Source organism: Sus scrofa, chromosome 2 (assembly GCF_000003025.6).
Source record: "Sus scrofa isolate TJ Tabasco breed Duroc chromosome 2, Sscrofa11.1, whole genome shotgun sequence".
Lineage (NCBI taxonomy): Eukaryota > Metazoa > Chordata > Mammalia > Artiodactyla > Suidae > Sus > Sus scrofa.
Window position 1 is genome coordinate 21,586,371 of NC_010444.4, and position 22,883 is coordinate 21,609,253.

Below are 22,883 nucleotides of genomic sequence, written 5' to 3' on the forward strand. Positions count from 1 at the left end.
AACTATCTAGGCCCGCCTTCGGCTGGTGGCTTTTTTATTTTTCCTTCGTGCCTTGTATTAGTGACTAATTTTCAGGTTGACACATTTATCCAAACATAACATCACATGTTTACAAACATCTTAGCTGAAATTAATTAAATCAAGGGTTATAAAAATAGCTATTAATTATTATCTTCATCCCATTATTTTAGGAATATGCAAATGAGCAATATTTTCCATTCCACATCCTCACTGATACACAGTGCTACCACTTTCTACATCTGCTCCAGTCTTAGGGAGAAAAATCATTGAAACGGAGTCTATGTGCTTTCAAGGAAAACCTCTGTTCTAGAAGAAAGCATTTGTCCCTATTGTGGGAGCAGTTTTCAGAATTCTAGGTCATATCTTGGGTGGAAAGTTTTAGGTCTTCTGGCAAATGGCCAGGCATGATAAGGCCAATGGTTGGTATTACTGAGAAATATATAGTGGGCGTGCTTTCATTGCGCTCTGGGATGCCCTGTTGAAATGCCTGTTCACTTGATTGATGTGAAATCAGTGAAGCCTCTGGTCCACAGGGTCATAATGTGGGATAAGTAGGGGCAGAGGGTGATCCTGGGATGCTGTATGAACTTGCACCATGTGTACATTGTAGTAATAATGTTGACCCTCTTTGACTGTGACCCATAATAAAAGTACATTTCACATTTCAACCCAGTCAGAAATACCTATTTATAACCCTGTTACAAATACATGTATATCAAAAAATGATTTCTAGTACACAATGCACTCTGACACCCTCTTTCATCTTATTGAATGGAGGTCATGATCCAGACATTGCTTCCAGGTCCAGCTAGTGGTCATTACCCCTTTGGAAAGCCATTTTCTTATAGGGCTGTAGAGCTGTAACTTGTTCACGTCATGTTCATATGCTTTATCCTGTTGGATCGTCTCAGCTACCTGATGCTATGAGAGTCTTTAAAAATTTTGATGTTAATATGGAGTTCCTATCATGGCGCAGTGGTTAATGAATCCGACTAGGAACCATGAGGTTGCGGGTTTGATTCCTGGCCTTGCTCAGTGGGTTAAGGATCCGGCGTTGCCGTGAGCTGTGGTGTAGGTTGCAGAGGCGGCGCGGATACCGCGTTGCTGTGGCTCTGGCATAGGTCGCCGGCTACAGCTCCTATTAGACCCCTAGTCTGGGAACCTCCATATGCTGCGGGAGCGGCCCTAGAAAAGGCAAAAAGACAAAAAAAATTTTTTTTGATATTAATATTTCATATTTGAAGAGGAAAAGTTCACATATCTGAAGCATACAGGCCCATGATATTTTACAAGTTGAACACACTCAGGAAACCACAGACCACAAAGGAAAGCCGACAAATGTCCTCACCTCAGATGCCCCCAAGGACGATCACTATCCTGTCTGCCAAGGGCCTGAAATTTGCCTATTTAGAGTATATCTGCTTGGGAGTTCACATTATGGCTTAGGGGTTAAGAACCTGACATAGTGTCTGTGAGGATGCAAGTTCTATCCCTGGCCTTGCTCAGTGGGTTAAGGATCCAGCATTGCTGCAAGCTGTGGTATAGGTTGCTAATGTGGCTCAGATTTGTCCTTGCTGTGTCCACTGCAGCTCTGATTCCACCCTTAGCCCAGGAGATTCCGTATGCTACAGGTGCAGCCATAAAAAGAAAAAAGAGGAGTTCTCATCATGGCTCAATGGTAACAATCCCGACTAATATTCATGAGGATGCGGGTTTGATCTCTGGCCTCACTCAGTGGGTTAAGGATCCAGTGGTGCTATGAGCTGTGGTGTGTGTTGCAGATATAGGCATAGCTGTGGTGTAGGCTGGCAGCTGCAAATACATCCCTAAAAAGACAAAGAAAGAAAGAGAGAAAGGAAAGAAAGAAAGGAAGAGAAAAAGGAAGAAAAAAAGGTTATGTTCACTTGCTTTTGTACATTATATAAATCGCATGATACTCTTTTGTCTTTGGCTTCATTTGTTCACATTATATTCATGAGTATCATTCGTATTGTTATGAGACTATAAAAATGTAAGATTACTTATTCTCATTTCTGTATAGAATTCCACTGGGTGCATTTGTTTGTTGCCGGTCACTGGAACAGTTCTGATTTTGGCCTTGAAGCGTTAAATGTTGCTGCCATAAACATTCTAATATGTACCTTTAGTAAACACATGTATGCATTTGTATGGGTGGTAGATACCTAGGACTCGGATGCTTAGGTCATAGGCCATGACTAGGTTCAGCTCTATTAAAGACGAACAATCAATATTCTAAAGTGGTGAACCAGTTTATGTTCCTACCAGCAGTGGGATCTAATTCAGTTTTTATATAGGGAAAACAAGGCTCAGGGCCAAAGCAGGTTACCAAAGACACAAACGAATAAATTACAGAATTAGAACTAACACTGATTATGGATTCCGGGGTCAATGGTTTTGTTTGTTTTTCTCTCTATTCCTTGTTAACACTTATGAAGGTTTAAAAGTGGTCATTTGCCCTTTTGTCATCTTCACCAGGTCCCCTCACATACACGGACATACAGACACATACACACGCTCTGTCCTCCATGTAGATTCTCACAATACACATGCACATACATAAAGACAATGGCACACACGCAGACACATATACCCTTGTACACAGAGGCATGTGTGGACTCAGGTACATATAGGTTTAGACACCCAGATGTACGCATACATATAACACACAAAAAGCTGTAGACATGGAGACATAGGCAGACATATCGCCAGACACATACACAGACACACACCCAAGTACTTTGATAAGCTTGGTTATACGCTGCATATTTTTTTGTATTTCTTTCTTTCTTTTTTTTTTTTTTTTTTGACATCATGGCTTTTTTTTTTTTAAGTTGTTATTTCCCCAATACAGTTTTTTTTTTCCTACTGTACAGCATGGTGACCCAGTTACACATACATGTACACATTCTATTTTCTCACATTATCATGCTTCATCACAAGTGACTAGACATAGTTCCCAGGGCTACACAGCAGGATCTCATTGTTAATCTATTCCAAAGGCAATAGTCTGCATCTATTAACCCCAAGCTCCCAATCCACCCGACTCTCTCCCCCTCCCCCTTGGCAACCACAAGTCTATTCTCCAAGTCCATGAGCTTCTTTTCTGTGGAAAGGTTCATTTGTGCTGTATATTAGATTCCAGACATGTGATATCATATGGTACTTGTCTTTCTCTTTCTGACTTACTTCAGTCAGTATGAGAGTCTCTAGTTCCATCCATGTTGCTGTAAATGGCATTATTTTGTTCTTTTTTTGTGGCTGAGCAGTATTCCATTGTGTATATATACTACATCTTCTTAATCCAATCATCAATGGACATTTGGGTTGATTCCATGTCTTGGCTAGGCAATGAACATGTGGGTGCATGTGTCTTTTTTAAGGAGAGTTTTGTCCAGATATATGCCCAGGATTGGGATTGTTGGGTCATATGATAGTTCTATGTATAAATTTCTAAGGTACCTCCATACTGTTCTCCATAGTGGTTGTACAAGCTTACATTCCCACCAACAGTGCAGGAGGGTTCCCTTTTCTCCATACCCCCTCCAGCATTTTTTATCTGTGGACATATTAATGATGGCTATTCTGACTGGTGTGAGGTGGTATCTCGTGGTGGTTTTGATTTGCATTTCTCTAATAATCAGGAATGTTGATTTGCATTTCTCTAATAATCAGGAATTTTCTCACGTGCTTGTTATCCGTCTGTACATCTTTCTTGGAAAAATGTCTATTCAGGTCTTTTGCCTATTTTTCAATTGGGTTGTTGGCCTTTTTGCTGTTGGGTTGTATAAGTTGCTTGTATATTCTAGAGATTAAGTAAGCCCTTGTCAGTTGCATCATTTGAAAAGTATTTTCTCCCATTCTGAAAGTTGTCTTTTTGTTTTCTTTTTGGTTTCCTTTGCTGTGCAAAAGCTTGTCAGTTTGATTAGGTCCCATTGGTTTCTTTTTGCTCTTATTTCTGTTGCTTTGGGAGACTGACCTGAAAAAAATATTCATAAGGTTGATGTCAGAGGATGTTTTGCCCATGTTCTCTTCCAGGAGTTTGATGGTGTCTTGTCTTATGTTTAAGTCTTTAGGCCATTTTGAGTTTATTTTGGTGCATGGTGTGAGGGTGTATTCTAGTTTCATTGATTTGCATGCAGCTGTCCAGGTTTCCCAGCAATACTTGCTGAAAAGACTATCATTTTCCCATTTTCTGTTCTTGCAGAAAGATTAATTGGCCATAGGTGTCTGGGTTTATTTCTGGGTTCTCTATTCTGTTCCATTGGTCTGTATATCTGTCTGTTTTGGTACCAGTACCACACCCTCTTGATGACTGTGGTTCTGTAATATTGCCTGAAGTCTGGGAGAGTGATGCCTCCTGCTTGGTATTTGTTCCTCAGGATTGCTTTGGCAATTCTGGGTCTTTTGTGGTTCCATATAAATTTTTGGATTGTTTGTCCTAGTTATGTGAAATATGTTGTGGATTATTTGATAGGGATTGCATTGAATCTGTAGATTGCTTTGGGTATTATGGCCATTTTTACAATATTAACTTTTTCCAACCCAGGAGCATGGAATATCTTTCCATTTCTTTATATTTTCTTTAATTTCCTTGATTAATATTTTATAGTTCTTGGCATAGAAGTCCTTTACCTCCTTGGTCAAGTGTATTCCCAGGTATTTGATTTTTTGGGGTGCAATTTTTTAAAAAGGTATTGTATTTTTCTATTCCTTTTCTAATATTTCATTGTTAATATACAGAAATGTGACTGATTTCTGAATGTTAATCTTATATCCTGCTACTTTGCTGAATTTGTTGGTCAGTTCAAGTAGTTTTTGGGTTGAGTCCTTAGGGTTTTCTATATAGTATCATGTCATCTGCATACAGTGACAGGTTTACCGCTTCTCTTCCTGTTTAGATGCCTTTTATTTCTTTTGTTTGTCTGATTGCTGAGGCTAGGACTTCCAATACTATGTTGAATAACAGTGGTGAGAGTGGACATCCTTGTCTTATTCCAGATTTTAGTGGGAAGGCTTTCAGATTTTCCCCATTGAGTGTTATATTTGCTGTGGGTTTGTCAAAATGGCTTTTATCATGTTAAGGTATGTTCCCTCTATACCCACTTTGGTAAGAATTTTGATCATGAATGGATGTTGGACTTTGTCAAATGCTTATTGTGCGTCTATTGAGATTATCATGTGGTTTTTGACTTTTCTTTTGTTAACATGGTGTATGACGTTGATTGATTTGTGTATGTTGAACTATCCTTGTGCTCCTGGGGTGAATCCCACCTGGCCATGGTATATGATCTTTTTGATATGTTTTTGGATTCGGATGGCTAAAATTTTGTTGAGAATTTTTGCGTCTGTATTCATCAAAGATATTGGCCTATAGTTTTCTTTTTTGGTGGTATCTTTGTCTGGTTTTGTAATTAGGGTGATGGTGGCATCCTAGAATGTCTTTGGGAGTGTTCATTCTTCTTTAACCTTTTGAAAAAGTTTAAAGAAGATGGGTATAATTTCCTCTTTGTATGTTTGGTAGAATTCATCTGTGAAGCCATCTAGTCCTGGACTTTTATTTGTAGGGAGTGTTTTTATGACATATTCAATTTCATTTGTAGTGATCGGTCTGTTCAGTTGATGTATTTCTTTTTTATTCAGTTTTGGCAGGCTGTAAGTCTCTAGAAAGTTGTCCATTTCTTTTGGGTTGCCAAATTTGTTGGCTTACAATTGTTCATAGTATTCTCTCATGGTTTTTTGTATTTCTGTAGTATTCATTGTGACTTCTCCTTTTTCATTTCTTATTTTGTTTATCTGGGTTTTTTTCTCTTCTCTTCTTGGTGAGTCTAGCCAGAGGTTTGTCAATTTTGTTTACCTTTTCAAAGAACAAGCTCTTGGTTTTAGATATTTTTTCTATTGTTTTTTTAATCTCTATTTTATTGATTTCCTCTTTGATCTTTATAATTTTCTTCCTCCTGCTGACTTTAGGTCTTTTTTGTTCTTCTTTTTCTAATTCATTCATGTGTTGGGTTATTTCATACTTTGGCAACAAGAGAATAAATTCTTTAAGATTATATGTATATAATGCATGGGCTGTCAATACATACACATGTATATGCTTAGTTTTCAGGTGATTTTATTTTTATATTTTAAAGTTTTCCAGAGAAATATATTTATACCCTACTTTGGTAACATGCCTGGAGCTTAAATATCAGATTGGTATCAATTCTAAATTTTCCATGTGGTATCAACTGGCCATGCTGTGTCCACTTCATTCATAAGCTATAATATCTAAATTAGGGGTCTGCTTTCCCCTCAAAGAACATTTTCTATTCATGGTCTGCTGAATTATTAAGTGATAATAATCATGTTGTCCATTGATTGAAAGGCAGTTTCTACAATTTCAGAAGATAAGTAAAATATATGGGTTTTTTGGTTTGTTTTCTATCACCGTGTAACCAATTACTGCAAAGGTATTAGCTTAAAATAACATATGTTTATTATCTCAGTTTTGGGACAGGAGTCCAGATGCAGCATGATGATGTCCTCAGTTCAGAGTTTCAAAAGGTTGCAAGCAAGGTATCAGTCAAGCTCTAGGTAGAGCTTGTGGTTCTTTTATAAGCTTAAGTGATTATTGACAGAATTCAATTCCTTGTTACTTAGGACTCAGGTCCTAGATTTCTTGCTGGCTGACACTTGTAGTCCCTTGCCACATCACCCTTTCACAACAATTAGCAATTAATTCATGAACGCCAGCAAAGGAATTTCTTGCTACAACTTCATAAGACAGATCTTGTGTTAACTCATCACCTTTGCTGTAGAATGTGTCCTAACACAGACGTGACTATCCAACCACTTTTCTACTGGTTAGCAGCAAGTTACAAGTACCACTGATACTCAAAGAGTTGAAAGAATATACAAAGCTATGACTCAGGGTCATCTTAGAATTGTGCCTACCACAGTTGGCTTGAGAATTTTCTTTTCTGTGGTCCTTCTAACCATAATTAGCAGTAATAGTAACATAACCAACAATAACAGTAACCATAGTTACTGTTATGCCATTATAATCAGTATATATTCATAGGCCATACTGATTGTAGAAGCAACTTTTAGTCAAATTCATAGATAACAATATACTGGATTTCCGAATATACACATATTCAGACATACATAGCTACAAAGAAGTATGTATAAATCTTTCTTATTTCACATCCTACCATAGGACTAGAATCAGCCACAGTCCAATCTGCACACTTGATACTTTGATGCCAAATGTCATTATACTGTAGCTATTTTGCCCAGTGATTTCTTTAAGAGGGGAGTTATACTACCTTAGTCTCACCTCCAATTGAATAAGAAGATATTTGAGAACATGGGAGGAGGACGAGGCGGTGACTCCTTTTGAAATGTAGCACACTTTGTTCTAAACCCTCTGAAAGACAGCCAACCTTTATTAAAATGCAACCTTCGGCATAATGTGAAGCTCTCTCTCTCAGGACTGTACTACAAAATTTGGTTCAAAATAGATCTGAAATTTGTAATGGGTGTAAATGTTCCTGCACGTGGTATGGTGGATTGGGATAAGATGCACAGGGCTTCCTGGGAAACGTGCCAAGTATTGGCTTAAGGGGACCCCTATAAGGACTTTTCTTGCTTGGCTCCCTGACAAATAGCATGCCTGCTTAATCAAGACGTGGTGCAATATGGTGGCTGCCCTTTAACAAAGCAGTAATTGAAGACAAAAGACAAAAGAGACAGGTAGTGGACGTGATTAGAGGGATAATGGAGCCTGTAGATGATGTGAGATGGCAAATGAGAACATTTCATCCAGAAAGGCTGAGAGTCAGTTGGAAGTTAAATCCTATTTCATGACAATGATCCCAGGAAATGCTGCCCAAACCTTTCGTTCTGAGTAGGTGCTTAGAAGTACGAGATAAAATGCCTCACCTTTGGATGTGGACAGCCTGGGCAAGAATCCTGGCTCTGCTACTTACCAGCTTTGACTAGATAACTTAACTTTGTTAAGTCACCATGTCCTTATCATTGAAGTGGACATAAATGATATACATGAAACGTTCATTATAGTACTTGGCCCTAATAAACAACAACAAAACCAGGAAAGAAGCAGAAGAACTTGTAGCTACAAAGATGACAAAACCCTTGCAGGTTTCTTCAGGTGGATCATTATCAAATGGAGGGAGTGGGGGCTGCTATTCAGGCAGAAGAATGATTCCAGATCAACTTGCAAACTCCTACAATAGTGGCGAGAAGCCTCAGCCTTCAGGAGAGATCCAAGGTAATCAGACAGAAGATGCCTTGCTCCTCCTCTTACCTTGGGCCCAAAGGAAGCAATTTATTTTTTTTAAATTTAAATATCCTTAATTATAAAATGTTCCCTTTAATCAATAGCAATACTTCTTACCTCAACACCCATTCTGTCTGATATTGATTTAATCATGGAAGATTTACCTAGATTAGTGTTTGGGTTGTATATCTTTTCCCATCCTTTTGTTTTGCAATCTTTATCTTTTTATCTGATGTGTGACTGGTTAATAGCATATAGCTGGGTTCTGTTTTTTTGTTTTGTTTTGTTTTGTTTTGTTTTTTTAATCCTTTACTCCTTTATTTAAAAATTGAAGTATAGTTAACTCACAGTGTCATGTTAGTTTCAGGTATACAGCAAAGTGAAACAGTTATATATATACTTTTTTCAGATGATTTTCCCTTATAGGTTATTACAAACTACTGAGTATAATTCCCTGTTCTATACAGTAGGTCTTCGTTGGTACTATTTTATATATAGTAAGGAAGGAATTTCTTTATTTCCATTCCATCTGTGTCTCTTTTTCTAATTCTGTACTCAAAATATTAGAATCCATTTTCTTTTAACCTTGCCACCAAAGAAAAATGGCAAAAGAGAAGCAAAGATGAAGAAAGTTTGCTACTGGGATGCTTATGAGCTAACGAAAGTCAAACAGATTTGAGTCCCTCAAGAGGAGACAACAAAACTGGAACTTGGAAATGATGTCTGGGGTAATAATGGCCAAATGCTCAGTCTCTCTCTCTCTCTCTCTCTTTTTTTTTTTTTTCCGGAACCAGTTTTTCAGAAAATAAAAAAGATGATGATAATGAGTAAGAGGTCAAATCATTGGAACTATGCATATGATCCATTGTTCACTTGCATTCATTCATGAATATTTAAAGTGCTGCCTTCTTAGCCAAACTAGAGTCTTTATAGAGTTTTTCTAGTCTCAAGGGACAAAATGTTTGGGAAAAATACTACCTTTTCTGCATCTGCTTTCCATTTCTTTTCCTCACTGTCAGCAGTGATTTCTAGGAGTGTAGTACTGAGGAAAGGGACGAAACCTTTGTGCAAGTCATAGTCTCAATGCTCCTGTTTCCTCCGATAGCTCAGAACAGAGCATAGAATATGTGACAGCATTTTAAAATCAGTTGGTATGTGAACATATGAATTGGAACTAAAGACCTCTTATCAGGATAAGATTTGCCCACATGACTTAAGCAATTAATATCTGTTGCTAATTAATAATGCCCTTAAATTACATTTCTTTTAATTTGCCAGCTTTTAAAGGGTATCAAGAGCCTATATATTTTGCAAACATAAAGTTGGGATAAGCATGCAAATTGGCTATTTTCCCATGTGTTAGCCAGTCAGATCAGCTGGCTACTCTTTATTACGCAGAACTGATGTTTCAAATACCCACATCAGAAACAGTCAAGAAAGGGAAAACATGGAATACCTGGTTAAACTGAACAACTACACAGGTCAAAATAGCCATATGAACCCTGTATTTGGTAAAATCATATTATATTTTTTTTGTGGTAGAATATTTTATAGAAATATACCATCTCTTCCTAGCTCCATAGCTACACAGAGGTAGTTGTTTGATTTCCTTCTTCCAGATTCTTTAAATTGTTCATCAAGTTGTATTCTTTCCAGAATATATTATCTCTGATTCTCAAATAACTTATGACTGTACCCATCTTTCATGAGTTCTTTTAGAAAATACCAGACACTTTTGAAATAAACATTGGTAATTGTTTGTTGCTGATGAAAAAAAAATGATTTATATACATCAATTTGTAAGCCCTATCCCCAAGTTAATGGTTTATTTAACTGCCATTGTCTTCGTTATCAATCATGAGCAAAATGTGAAGCATGGCCAGAGAGAAATAAGGTTAAAATTTGAAATTTGAGGTGGTTATATCTGGAATTTCAAACTCTAGAGATGCTATGATTTTGGTATCAGTAAAATTATTGTCACCATTATACTGAATGAATACAAACTGTAGATGTAATCATGAGGAAATTTCATTTTGCTTTCTCAATTAAACTATCTTGATTGGGACTAGTTTTGCTCCTGCCCCTGGATGAAAACTGACTGGAAATATTTATGAATTATAAGTGGTGGTAAATAGTGGACATATCTAAATTGATATAATTAATATTAAGATTTCTGCCCAGTTTGGTGTAGGAAGGCTCACATCACAGACTAGGGTGTAAATATGGCTATTTTCTTCTTGGTATTGTCACCTCGTTTTCATGTCCTCCTCTTCTCCCATCTCCCTACTCTGCCTACTCTTCTTTGTCAGATCATGATTAGGGAAACTAGGAAAGTGGGGGCCAGAATAGCTGTACATGCCTGGTACTGTTGAGTTGGTATTGATATCTTTGGGTTTACCAGACATTTGAAATTGATTTTCTTTTGGTGGCTTTTTATGTGCACATGTTCTATGGTGACCCACCCTCCTCTCTCACTGCCCCCAAATTTGCTTTGCCGAGAAGGAGGCTCCCTTTCCTGAAACATCACTAACTCCTTCCTCAGTCTCTAGGTATCCAGAACTACTTGCAGATTCCTTCTGGTTATCTGTTTACTTCTAGAAGCAAACCTCTCACATAGAATTTAAAATACCTCCAAGTCTTTCTCATCAACTCCCTCTTATGGGTGAGCAATATTTGGTCTCTTGCCTTTGAGAATTTTCAGATGGGATTTAGACACCACTCCCAATGTCTATTCTACTCAGCCATATATTTAGTCTTGAGATGAGGGACAGGCATCCTTCTGTAATCTTCTCCTTGGGGTTGGTGATGGTAAGTCACACCCCACTGATAATTCACTCAAAAACTTTCCTCTGAAAACTTTCTTCTTGAAGCCCCTCTTTACTAAGCTGAGGGTTAGTTAGGGTGTAAGGCCACCCACACCCTCCCTCAGGAATGGGACACATAGCATAGCTCTCTCCATAGAATCTCTTCACGAGCTTGCTCTAGTTCATTGATGCCTTTGTTCTGTGTAAGAGGTTATGAGCTGGGCAGCCGTTTATGACTGCCTCCATTGTAAATTTGTGCTCTCTGTAGAATGTGTCATCTACTATGTCTTGGTTCCTTGGCTGAAACCTCTATTCAATGTTCTTTCATTTATACGATCATACATAGAGGTATAGTCTAGGGAGTGATTTTTAAAATTCAATCATTGTTTGAGTGACTTATGGTGCACCCAACGTTCTTCTAGGCTCAGGAAATAAGAGAGTGAACAAGCTACATAATGCCCCTCTACTCATGAAGCTTATATTCTTCTGAATGCAGGGATATAGTTTTAAAAAGAGAGAAAGAAATTAAAAATGTAATTTCAGAGAAGGGATAGGAGTCACTGTGTGCAGGTGAGCAGGGGGTCCTTTGAGGAAAGTGTGTGAAGGGACATCTGTAAGAAAGTGCCATTTGTACAGGAATTAATTAATTGAGAATGATGGAACCTACATCGTGGACTAAAAATATGTACATTTTAACATACATAAGCACATCTGGAGAACTTTGAATAAAATGCAATGGGGAATTGTACCTACATTTCTGGTTCTTCCTCCTTTAGGATGGGGGAAGAAATTCTTGTTTTCTAGGGAAGAGTATCTGATCTGATCCAATCAGGTTCCCCTCTTCCTCACCAGTGGGTCTCCCACAGGTGGCCTGCATGGGGAGGTTTGTGACCTTGTATCGGCGCTCATTACATTTGTTGACTATTCTTAGTCTCTGCTAATGAGATCACTCAGAGTTTGCTTTGAGTATCACATCTTAATCACTTGATTTCTGCAGACGTATCCTTTCTCCAAATAAACTCTTCAAAATGCCTGCTGCTCGGTGCTCATTAACCTGGCAATGGCTTCTCGAACTCCAATTTGAAAATTTCCTCTGACATCTGAAACTTGTGTCCTGATCAGGATTCTCCAAATAGCAACAGTGGAAGAGGATTTTAGGTTCTTGAGTGTGAGGGGGGAAAAAAAAAATCAATGACCAAATTTCCACCTGCAAGGGGATTTTTCCTTTCTGTGGCAGTGTGGATATCCCTCTCTTGGAATAGTGAAGATCCACCCCAACTCCACTGTCTGCCCAATTCCCACTTCATCATTTCATAAGGGTTAGGCGACTTAAAGATAACAAAATAATTAAGTAATGAGTAAATGCATGAGTAAAGAAGTGGATATTGATTGACTAGAAATTTTTTTTCTTATCTTTTCCTACGTTGAACCCACAGTTCATGTGACACATCCTTCATGATGAAGACAGCAGCCCTTATATAAACAAACACAGCTTAAGACCAGGACTAGGAGTTCCCAGCATGGTGCAGCAGAAACAAATCCAACTAGGAACATGAAGTGGCAGGTTCGATCCCTGGCCTCGCTCAGTGGGTTAAGGATCCTGCATTGCTGTGAGCTGTGGTGTAGGTCACAGATGTGGCTGGGATCTTGCATTGCTGTGGCTGTGGTGTAGGCCAGTGGCTACAGCTCTGATTAGACCCCTAGCCTGGGAACCTCCATATGCCAAGGGTGCGGCCCTAAAAACGACAAAAAAAAAAAAAAAAGCCAGGACCAAATATCATTATAAACATCTACATTTTCCCGTAGCTTTATTGCTTTATTGCTAAGTTGGTGACCTGTGTTTCTACACAATTGCCACTTGGAGAGGTCACCGTAAAGAGCTCTCAGAGGCACAGATGTTCTAATCCAGAGCCAGAGAGCAGCACCTCCTCTTCCCTATTGTCACATTTCACACCCTCGTGAATATATTTTATTGGTATGTTTTAAGCTTGCTCTAGGAGGACCGTTTCTAAATACCGTTAGTTTTAGAATACCAAATCCTAAATTTTACTTTGCTCTTAAGAGGCAAGAGACTAAATTACAAACCATAATTGATAAATTGAAAAATCAGTTGCAGGCATATGTCGTTTTTGATGTTGAAATCATTCTGGAAAAAAAAAAAATGAGCTTATTTAATAATAAGCTTGACAGGCACTTACCAGAAAAAAATACTAGGTAGATACTCTGAGATGGTTATGGGAAGGGCTTATGTTGGAACAACCTACTAGGGGGAATAAGGACAAGGATTTCATGTTGCTTTGTTCCTCTCCCAGAATCCAAAGGTATATTCTAGGCTTCCAGCTCTAGTCCTGTAAAAGGACTCACTCGATATGAATATTTGCCCTTCATCAACAGACTTTACAAACTACAGTGCATTGCCATCTCTAGTCTCTCCTTCATGGAGCTCCTTAGATACCCTAAAACTTGGCCCCCTATCAGAAAACTTCAGCCTAATGAGGAAGATCAATTACCCTTGACTTGAAATAATCATTTCTGTAAAAGACATAACTGTAAGAATGGGTGTTGTTTTGATTAAGCCAGTCAGTTTGTGTATTCAAAAGAGGTCCCTAAAGTAGAAGGATCATCTAGAAACCATAGGTCTGTAGAGGTGTAAGTGTAGCCGAAATGCAGCCTCTGAACACCAGCACCAATTAAGTCTCAGAGACAGAGTTTTGGGTGAAGCAGAAAGAACAGCATTATTGCTTTGCCAGGCAAAGGAGGCCACAGCAGGCGGATGCCTCAAAACTGTGTCCTGCCTTGAGAGGGGACAGCAAGGGGTATTAGAGGTTTAGCTCAGAAGACAGGGTTATTGGTTAAGGCATCTGTATTACTGTCCCTCCATAGATCATTTCAGAGTCATCACGACCGGTGGCAGTCCGTCCAGTGATGGTCTCTGGTGGTCTTCAGGATTATCGTTCCTCGACCTTCTCTCTGGAATGAAGACTGCTTACAGGGAAGGGGTATTAGGGAGTGTTCCAACTGCAAAAGAAAACACTAGGTGTAATATAACTCTAACTAGAAAGTAAACCTTAGTAATAAGTTAGAGGGCCAAGGCAGAGCATAACATAATGGAGACTGTTTTAACTAGTTTTATTTTTTAGCTATCACAAAACATTTCTTTATCATTAACTCTTGAGTCAGCCTTTTGAGACTGAGGGGAGGCCTGGGAGGCTAAAGGAAGAGGTTTTACTTCAAAGCACAAGGACGTAGGGGCTTGTACACATCTTATAAGTACAGAATACATCCAGTCCACAGAGGAGGTAGTCGTATAATTAGGCTCTGAAACTTTGTTAGACCTGTTCCCAGGGTATCATCTTAACCTCAAGAAAAGGCAGAATCTCTGATTTTTCAAGGTGTAACCTGAATGGTATTCTATACTCAGGGCATAACCAAATCACTTAGGTGCCCCAGGGAACCACACTGGAGTAAGATATGATTAGAATAGCCTTGTTTATAAAACAAGACTGGTCACTGGGCAGGACAGAATCTTGTAGTAAAATGAGAAGAGGCACAACCAGCCTTTCGGACCAGGACAGGAGCCAGACTAACAGAGAGGATAGTGTTTTCAATGGTCTAAGAGCTGGGGAAGTGGAGGGGATCCCTTGACAAAAATGCTCTTGCAGGCATGTGAAGCATGATGGTGGGGCATTCAGGAAGAGTCGGTATTTGGACTGCTACATTGGTAGGTGGCAGAAGGCAAATTTTTGGTGTCTTTTACTGTCATCACATACCCTTAAGCAAATATTTTTGACCCTACCTCCAGCACAAACTCTTCATTTTTGAATTCTCTCTATTCCTACTGTTGCCACTCAGGACGAAGCCATCTCTTGCATGCACTACTGATGTACTTTTGGTGTCTTCTATCAGTTCTCACGCTAGTAGCATGAGAGTTTAAACATCTCAATAAGACTGTGTTATTTTTCCAAGCTCTGCGAGAGCTCGCCATTGCATAGACAAAGAAATTGCTTTCCCTGGCCCACCAGCCTCACTCTCTATAACAAGCTCAATATTGTCTTCCTAAAAGATATATTCACATCCTAAGCCCCAGAACCTGTGAATGAGACTTTATTTGAAAAAATGACCTTTGCACATGTAATTAAGTTGAGGATCTTGAGATACAATCATCCTAGATTATCCAGGTCGGCCTTAAATACAATGACAAGCATCCTTCATGGAGAAGAGAAGGAGAGCCATGTGAAGACTGGGGCAGAGGTGGAAGCTACATAGTGACAAACCAAGGAGTATCTGGAGCCCCAGAGCTGGAAGAGACAAGGAAAAATTCTCCCCTGAAGACTTCAGAGAGGTCTGTGGATGTCTCAGTTTCAGATGTCTGGCCTGCGTTGCTGGGAAAGAATCAAGTTCTGTTGTCTTAAGCCATCAAGTTTATGATAACTGTTATGGAAACCAAAGGAAACTAATATATTCCATGTACATCCCCCATTCTTCTGCTTTCCCACTTTATTCCTACTAGACTAGCCTGTATTTCCCCTTATTATTTTTTTTTATTTATTTTTCACTTTTTAGGGTCACACCTGTGGCATATGAAAGTTCCCAGACTAGGGATCGAATTAGAGCTACAGCTGTGGGCGTATGCCACAGCCACAGAAGCATGGGATCCAAGCCATGTCTGCAACCTACACTACTACACCACAACTCATGGCAATGTTGGATCCTTAACCCCCTGAGCAAGACCAGGGATCGAACCCACATCCTCATGGATACTAGTTGGGTTTGTAACCTGCTGAGCCACAATGGGAACTCCCTCCCTTATTATTCTTTAAGTAAAATACACTTCTTGTCTTGTCTGTCTGGCCTGCTGTAACACAATACCACCGAAGATATCTTATAAGAAATAGAGCTTAGGTGTTCTTGTGATGGCTCAGTGGGTTAAGAATCTGACACAGTATCCATGAAGATGTGGGTTCAATCCCTGGCCTTGTTTAGTGGGTTAAGGATGGAGCATTGCTGTGGTAGGTCACATATGCAGCTTGAGTCTTTTTTTTTTTGTCTTTTGTCTTTTGTCCTTTTTGTTGTTGTTTTGTTGTTGTTGTTGCTATTTCTTGGGCCGCTCCCGCGGCATAAGGAGGTTCCCAGGCTAGGGGTTGAATCGGAGCTGTAGCCACCGGCCTACGCCAGAGCCACAGCAACGCGGGATCCGAGCCGCGTCTGCAACCTACATCACAGCTCATGGCAACGCCGGATCGTTAACCCACTGAGCAAGGGCAGGGACCGAACCCGCAACCTCATGGTTCCTAGTCGGATTCGTTAACCACTGCGCCACGACGGGAACTCCTGCAGCTTGAGTCTTATATTGCTGTGGTGTGGTGTAGGCCAGCAGTTGCAGGTCCGATTCAGCCCCTATCCCAGGAACTTCTATATGCTGCAGGTGTGGCCCTAAAAAGAAAAAAACCAAAAAACAAAAAACCTATTTTTCATACTTCCAGAGGCTTGATGTCGAATTTCAGGATGCTAGCATGTTCAGGGGCGAGGGCCCCCTTCCATGTTTCAGTCTCCTCATTTTATCTTCACATTGAGGGAGGGCCTAGGGGTCCCCCTGGATCCTATTTTATGAGGGTGCTAATCCTATTCACGAGGGCTAATTACCTCTCAAAGACCCCACTTCCGAATACCATCACACTGGACACTAGGATTTACCCAGTGAATTTGAGGAGGGGGTGGGGGACACAAACGTTAAACTATAGCACTTCCTTAAACTTAGAGCCTTTATAGTAGCTATTCTCTGCTTGGAATATTTTTCCCCTACATCTTTTTAGGTCTAAGTTCTTTCTTATCATTCCTGAAATTTAATGTCCCTTTTTCAAAGGAGTCTTCCCAGGCCAAATCAATGTAATGTTTCTCATCAGTCATTCGTGACTCATCGCTCTTATATTTTCACTTCAATACTTATCTCTGCCTGATCTTTTCTGGTTTACTCATTATCTGCATAAGCCCTAAAAAGCTAGCTCTATGAAGTGAGAGTTTGTTACTCTCTGACTCGCTACAGAATCCTAGGTGGCTAGAATCATCCCTGGTATTTAGTAAGCATTCAGTTAACGTTGAATGAGATGCATATCAGAAAGGTTATCAATGCTGGAGGGGATTAAGGTGATGATTTTGGATATCTAGAAATTTAAGGAAAAGGCCTGGCCCTTAGTCACTGAGGGCCTAGGTTATTGGATGTTATAATAACAAAGTCTTAGCATCATCGAAGGGGACAAGAACCCCATAAGAGGTTGAAAGTAAATATGGAGGCAGGTTTTGGGGCCAAATTCGTAGATGTCCCAAAGCAATTAGAGTATAGAATATAAGTTATTGGAACATAAGATCAGAACTAAAGCTGAAACAATGGTTTCCTGAGGCCAAGTATGAGAACTAGGCTGAAAAAAATGGCCAGGATTTGTTCTGCCTCTCAGTGGAAGTCCATTGTTCACCATTAAATGAACAACAAATGAAGCCTAACAACACTGGAGCTGAGTCAGGTATGGGCCAGATGAGGTAAAACCTACAACTTCCAACTGCTTTGGCAAAGATAAGACTTGGCTTTCTGATACACTCTTACAATAATTTTCTAGTGAATCAGCTCTAGGAAACTAGGTCCTTTCCAACAAGGCCAGCTTCAAATTAGGTTTAAATTTCCTTGAATATAGGTTTAAATTTGAATGCACTATTTAAAATGATCTGTTATGACATCAATGGTGTTACAGTGCTGTAATGAAGAAGAAACCTTAGCCAATGGGGGCCTGTGAATTACCCACATCATCTAGCCATAAGGACTAGGCAGGGAGGATGTCCATGATGAAGCCATTTTTGTCTTCTGTACCTTTTCCACCTTACCAGCAATTAAAACACTTCATGAGGGCATCCTAGTCCAATTTAGAATTTAAGGAATGCATATCATCTAGGCATAATGAATGTCATATGAAAAAAATAAAAACTAAACCAGGAAGACTATCTGTTAGACAAACAGGGAGTCTTGGAAGTCACTCTGTTAGAACTATCGTCTTCATGAATTTTCCACAGGCTGTAGAATGCTCAAGAACAGTGTCCTTGCAGGGGTGGGGTAGGGTGTCTTTGTAACTTTCTCGTAACATTAGCTTCATATCAGCAGCCAAAGATCTGTGAAAATCTTCTTTTAAGGCTTACAGTTATTGTTCTCAAAGATAGGGTCTGTTAGGCATCTTCTCCCGGGGTGTAGCTTGTGTCATAGAAGTTATTTCAGCATTTTTCATCCTCTCTGACTTTCCTACAAATTCCCCATTGTTCTTGTTAGTTGCATATTTTGAAAATGAAAACCAGTCGGGTTTAGGAATAGACCTTCTGTATGTTTGTGTCTATGGGTGTAAATGTGAAATAAATGTATAGAATGCATGGTGGCTGATATTTTGTGTCATTTATCTTCACTTGTGAGGGGAAATAAGTCGTTCATAACTGTGCCAGTCCTGGTCCATTCTTCATCATTACACTCATGAAGATAAATGCCACATTTACACAGACCACAGCTATCCCGTGTCCTTTCCCACTGGAAATCTAGATTAGTTAGAGCAGGAGGTCAACCAGCTACTGTCATTAGAAAATCAAAGACACTTGGTATGTACTATCTCCTACACCCACACATCTTGATCTGCAATGCTACACCAAGGAAACCACTTGTAGTTAGAGAGGTATTTAAGAGCATATAGATTTGCGTGCATGTCTGTCCTTCAGATGCTTCATCTTAATTTGTAAAAATTACTTCCTGTGTATGCCGAGCATGGTGTTTTGCAGTGGCAATGTCCTAAGTAAAAGGAAATGGTTTTGGTTTTCCCAAGGTGATAGATGGTATAATGAAGAGAATACTGTAGAAAAAAAATGATGCACACATGGTTAATTCTCTCAGTGGGGAAGTCAGATGACAGAGGAGGGAGTCAGAATAGAACTATTGAGAAATCATACTGTTTGAACAGCTATATTAAGAGAACGTGGGATGGATAACTTAGCTTTCCATAACGTACCAATGGCTGTACCATTAGATTTCTGGATATGGCAAAGCAAGTGTGTGACTTTTCAGCTTTGTGCCTGGGGACCCTGATAACAGGTAATCAATAGACATGTCCTCTTTATAACTCAGTACTGACTGTGCTTGTTCTGGCTTTATTTTTAATTAACTTTCCACAAATTGAATGTTTGAAGTTAGAAGACTGTCCGTTGACATCAAAGTATTGGCTCTTCCCGCACCCCCTTGGTTAGTATATTAAAGTGTATATGAAAAGAAGTAAACTGAAAAAATTTCCATAAATTCCAGAAATTTGATTGGAAAACTCAGCATTTCCAAAATCACTGTCCCCCTTTGGTAACGATTCATTCAAACCATATTAAATTGTGGATGTCCACAGTTTTTGAATTAGGAAATGACAATTTTATAAGGTTTTTTCCTAATCATACTGATTGACTATGTGATGCAAATCCAGGGTATGCTTTCACAGTTTGTTCTTTCCGTATATAACCAATTAAGCTAATTTTTTTCTGCTTACTCAAGAAATATCTATTGAATGTATGCTACATGTCAGTAACTGGGATGTGCATGCATGTAAAATGGTATCCAGTGCCTGTCCTAGTAGAGCATATAGTCTCATGATGCAGAAAGACGCATAAGCACATGGTGGATGACTAACACAATAGTTGATAATTGTTCAATAAATGTTCTTTTCATTCTTCCCATGTGGAAGTAATAGTGAAATGCGTTAAAAGAACACCCACACACAAAAACAACTTCCTACAAATTTAGAGAACCTTGAGAAGGACTCACAGCCTAAGTACTCCCTTCCCTCTCATAACATGTTCATGTTAAAACATCATATATTGGGAAGAATGCTAGCCTAGGGCTCCAACAATTTGCTTTCTGTATCAATAGTTGTTATATGTTAGCACATTTAACTTGATAACGTTATTTAACTTCTTTATATTTTAACATCTCATCTAAAAAATGAAAAAAAGTATAATCTCTTCTGCATATCTCCCATAATTATGAAGGTCTGATAGGATAATGTACCTGAGAAGATGTTCTAATCTGTGATGTATAATAGCAACAAACAGTACCATTCTCATCACCATCTTTTCTTCTCATGGATCTTGTTTTCATGTTGATATGTAAAAAGTCAAGTGGTTTATCATTTTGATTTATATTTTCTATATCCAGGTATGATCAGACATTTGGAGACCAATTCCACATTCAGCACCAGATAATCATTTCATAAGAGTGGGCAGATTGTTTAGCCACTCCCCAAGTATTTCATGTTCAGTACCACCTAATAATCGGTTAACTCTATTATTATCACCCTCATTTTAAAGTGGAGGAGATTGAAGTCTCAAAAGATTACAATCTTGCTCAAATCACAGAATTACTATAGCCAATGACAGAGTTGATCCACTTACCTTCTGTAGACTATCACATGCTTTGATCTTGAATTCATCATTGTCTCTGTCTTTGTCCTCTTCTTCCTCCTTGATAATCCCCATTTTCTTCAGAAAAGCAGTCCGAGAGGCATTCAACTTTCCTTGGTTTCAGTTTTCTTATCTATAAAATAGGGCTACTATGGGGCCCTGTCCATAAACAAATCATACAAACCCCATATCCTCATATGGTTTGTTAGAGGAGACAGAAAATATACGCACACAGATACCTACATACGTACATGTACAAATTTCCCAGTTGTGAAAAGTGCTACGAAGAGAAATAAAGAACAAGAGAATAAAGAGAGATAGGAAAGGGGGCAGTTATATTTTAGGCAGCATCTCCAAGGAAGGGAAGCCTCTCTGAGCAGGTGACCTGGAGAAAGTGAAGAAGCAAAGTATACAGATTTGAAAGGTGGATGAAAGGTGGTACCATTGTTATGAGTGTGCATAGCTACAGGTCTGTTTGGATGAAGAACCTTTCAGGCAATTAGGAACAGCAAGTGCAAATTTCCTGAGAAAGAAGTGTCCTTGGTACATCTGAAGAACAGCAAGGAACCCGTGTATCCAGGTGGGGTGAGGAAGGGAGACAGTTGTAGCTGGTTAGGATCAGAGAGAGAGGGATGCAGAACAAAATTCTAAATAGTCTCCTAGGTGACTGGAAGTTGTTTTTTTTTTTTTTTTTTGTCTTTTTAGGGCTGTACCTAGGGCATTTGTAATTTCCCAGGCTAGGGGTCAAATCATAGCTGCAGCTGCTGGCCTGCATCACAGCCACAGCAACACAGGATCCAAGCCATGTCTGCATCCTACACCACAGCTCACGGCAATGCTGAATCCTTAACCCGTTGAGTGAGGCCAGGGATTGAACTGGCATCCTTATGGATACTTGTTGGGTTTATTACCACTGAGCCACAAGAAACTCCTCGGAAAGAAATTTTAACTATATTGTTTTACTTATGTATTAATTATACTATTCATTAGCACTGTATTATTTTGAAGTTTGAGAAGCCCTTTTTCCTTGCTTTATCTGTTCCAAATAAAACTATCTAACACAGTAAAACACCCAGCTTTGAAGTTTACACCATCAGACTATACCACCTGCTAACACCTCCTCGTTGGAGTCAACCACAGCCCCACACATCACTCCTCCTCATTCCTTGAAGATTTTAACACCTGCCTCCCTCGTCTTCTCTCCAAACCTCCTCCTGATAGAATTCTTGGTGATTTCAATATCCATGTCGGTCTCTCGATCTTGATCGCAAATTTCATGGACTTTTTCTATCTGCACTTGCTGGGGGTGGGGGTCCTCTTTTTAGAGTTTGCACCAATGGTACATCTAAGCTTGGGTTGGAAAGATCTGTATTTGTTGGAATCATTTAGTTTACTTAATTATGCTTTGCAAAAGCCAGCTCTGTCTCTTTGTCCTTGCTTGCTCCAAGTACTGAGTGGCCCCTTAATCTCAGATTCCAATTTTCAATCTGCCACGGCCACAGGAGTGTTGGGAGGGAAGTCAGCGGAAGATGAGGGGTGGGTAGGAGGAAGAGAGGTTAGTATCTCTCCTATTTGGGGATGTGGAAAAAAAAAAGCCCAACTGGTGTTTGCAGCAGATGCCTATGTCAAACTCAACATTCTGTTTGATTTTAATAATTCAGAGTGTTTGCTTAACTATTTCCTATCCATTTTCAAAATACATGGTCTCACTTGATCTTAAGAGGTAGTTTTGCACAGGGTAGTGGATCAGAGAGAAAATGTGACTTGCTTAAGGTCATGCATCTAAGAAGTCAGAGCCAAGTGTAGATAACAGATCTTCTGACTCTAAATGTATTTTTTTATTGGCATTAAACAATGCATTGTTCAAAATGGCCAGTGGTTAAAATAGCTGCCTTGGCTCTCCGCCCAGGTGAATGTTAAAATATAGTGGCAATTTAATAAATATTGTCACCTGTGTTGTCTGTGGTGTTGGTGGTAGAAGATCGAGAAATGTGCTGAGTTGTTCTAATGGATGCTTTTTTTTTTTCTTTTTTAGATTGGCAAACGCGTTGCCTGTTTACAGCATAGAGACCACAATGGAGAGCTAGGTGGGTGATGATTCATGCTAAATCTTTGCCACAATATGCTGAATGCTACAGCAGCAGCTAATGTGAAGTGGCTCATTATACACTGTCAAATCCAATAACAGCCAAAGACTGGCTTCGCTACAGCATGAACAACTTGTGGGAAGCCCAGCTACTGCAAATCACTAGTGAATTGCAAAAAAAAAAAAAAAAAAAAAAAAAAAAAAAAAA

General features: G+C 39.3%; 1 protein-coding gene and 1 long non-coding RNA gene across 16 annotated transcripts in view; one reads left to right on the forward strand and one right to left on the reverse strand.

Annotated features, from left to right (window-relative positions):
- Positions 1-22,883, forward strand: part of LRRC4C (leucine rich repeat containing 4C) — a 1,216,912-nt gene that overhangs the window by 1,169,077 nt on the left and 24,952 nt on the right. For 14 of the 15 annotated variants that reach the window (XM_021085270.1, XM_021085271.1, XM_021085272.1 and 11 more), the window contains one exon: positions 22,625-22,676. The exons of the other annotated variant lie outside the window; for it this stretch is intronic. The gene's annotated coding sequence lies outside the window, so the exon portion shown is untranslated. The remainder of the gene's footprint in view (positions 1-22,624; positions 22,677-22,883) is intronic. 15 annotated transcript variants of the gene reach the window in all.
- The window catches only part of LOC110259679, a 43,372-nt gene continuing 41,130 nt past the window's right edge, over positions 20,642-22,883 (reverse strand). The window contains exon 4 of the long non-coding RNA XR_002342047.1: positions 20,642-20,722. This is a non-coding gene — a long non-coding RNA (uncharacterized LOC110259679). The remainder of the gene's footprint in view (positions 20,723-22,883) is intronic.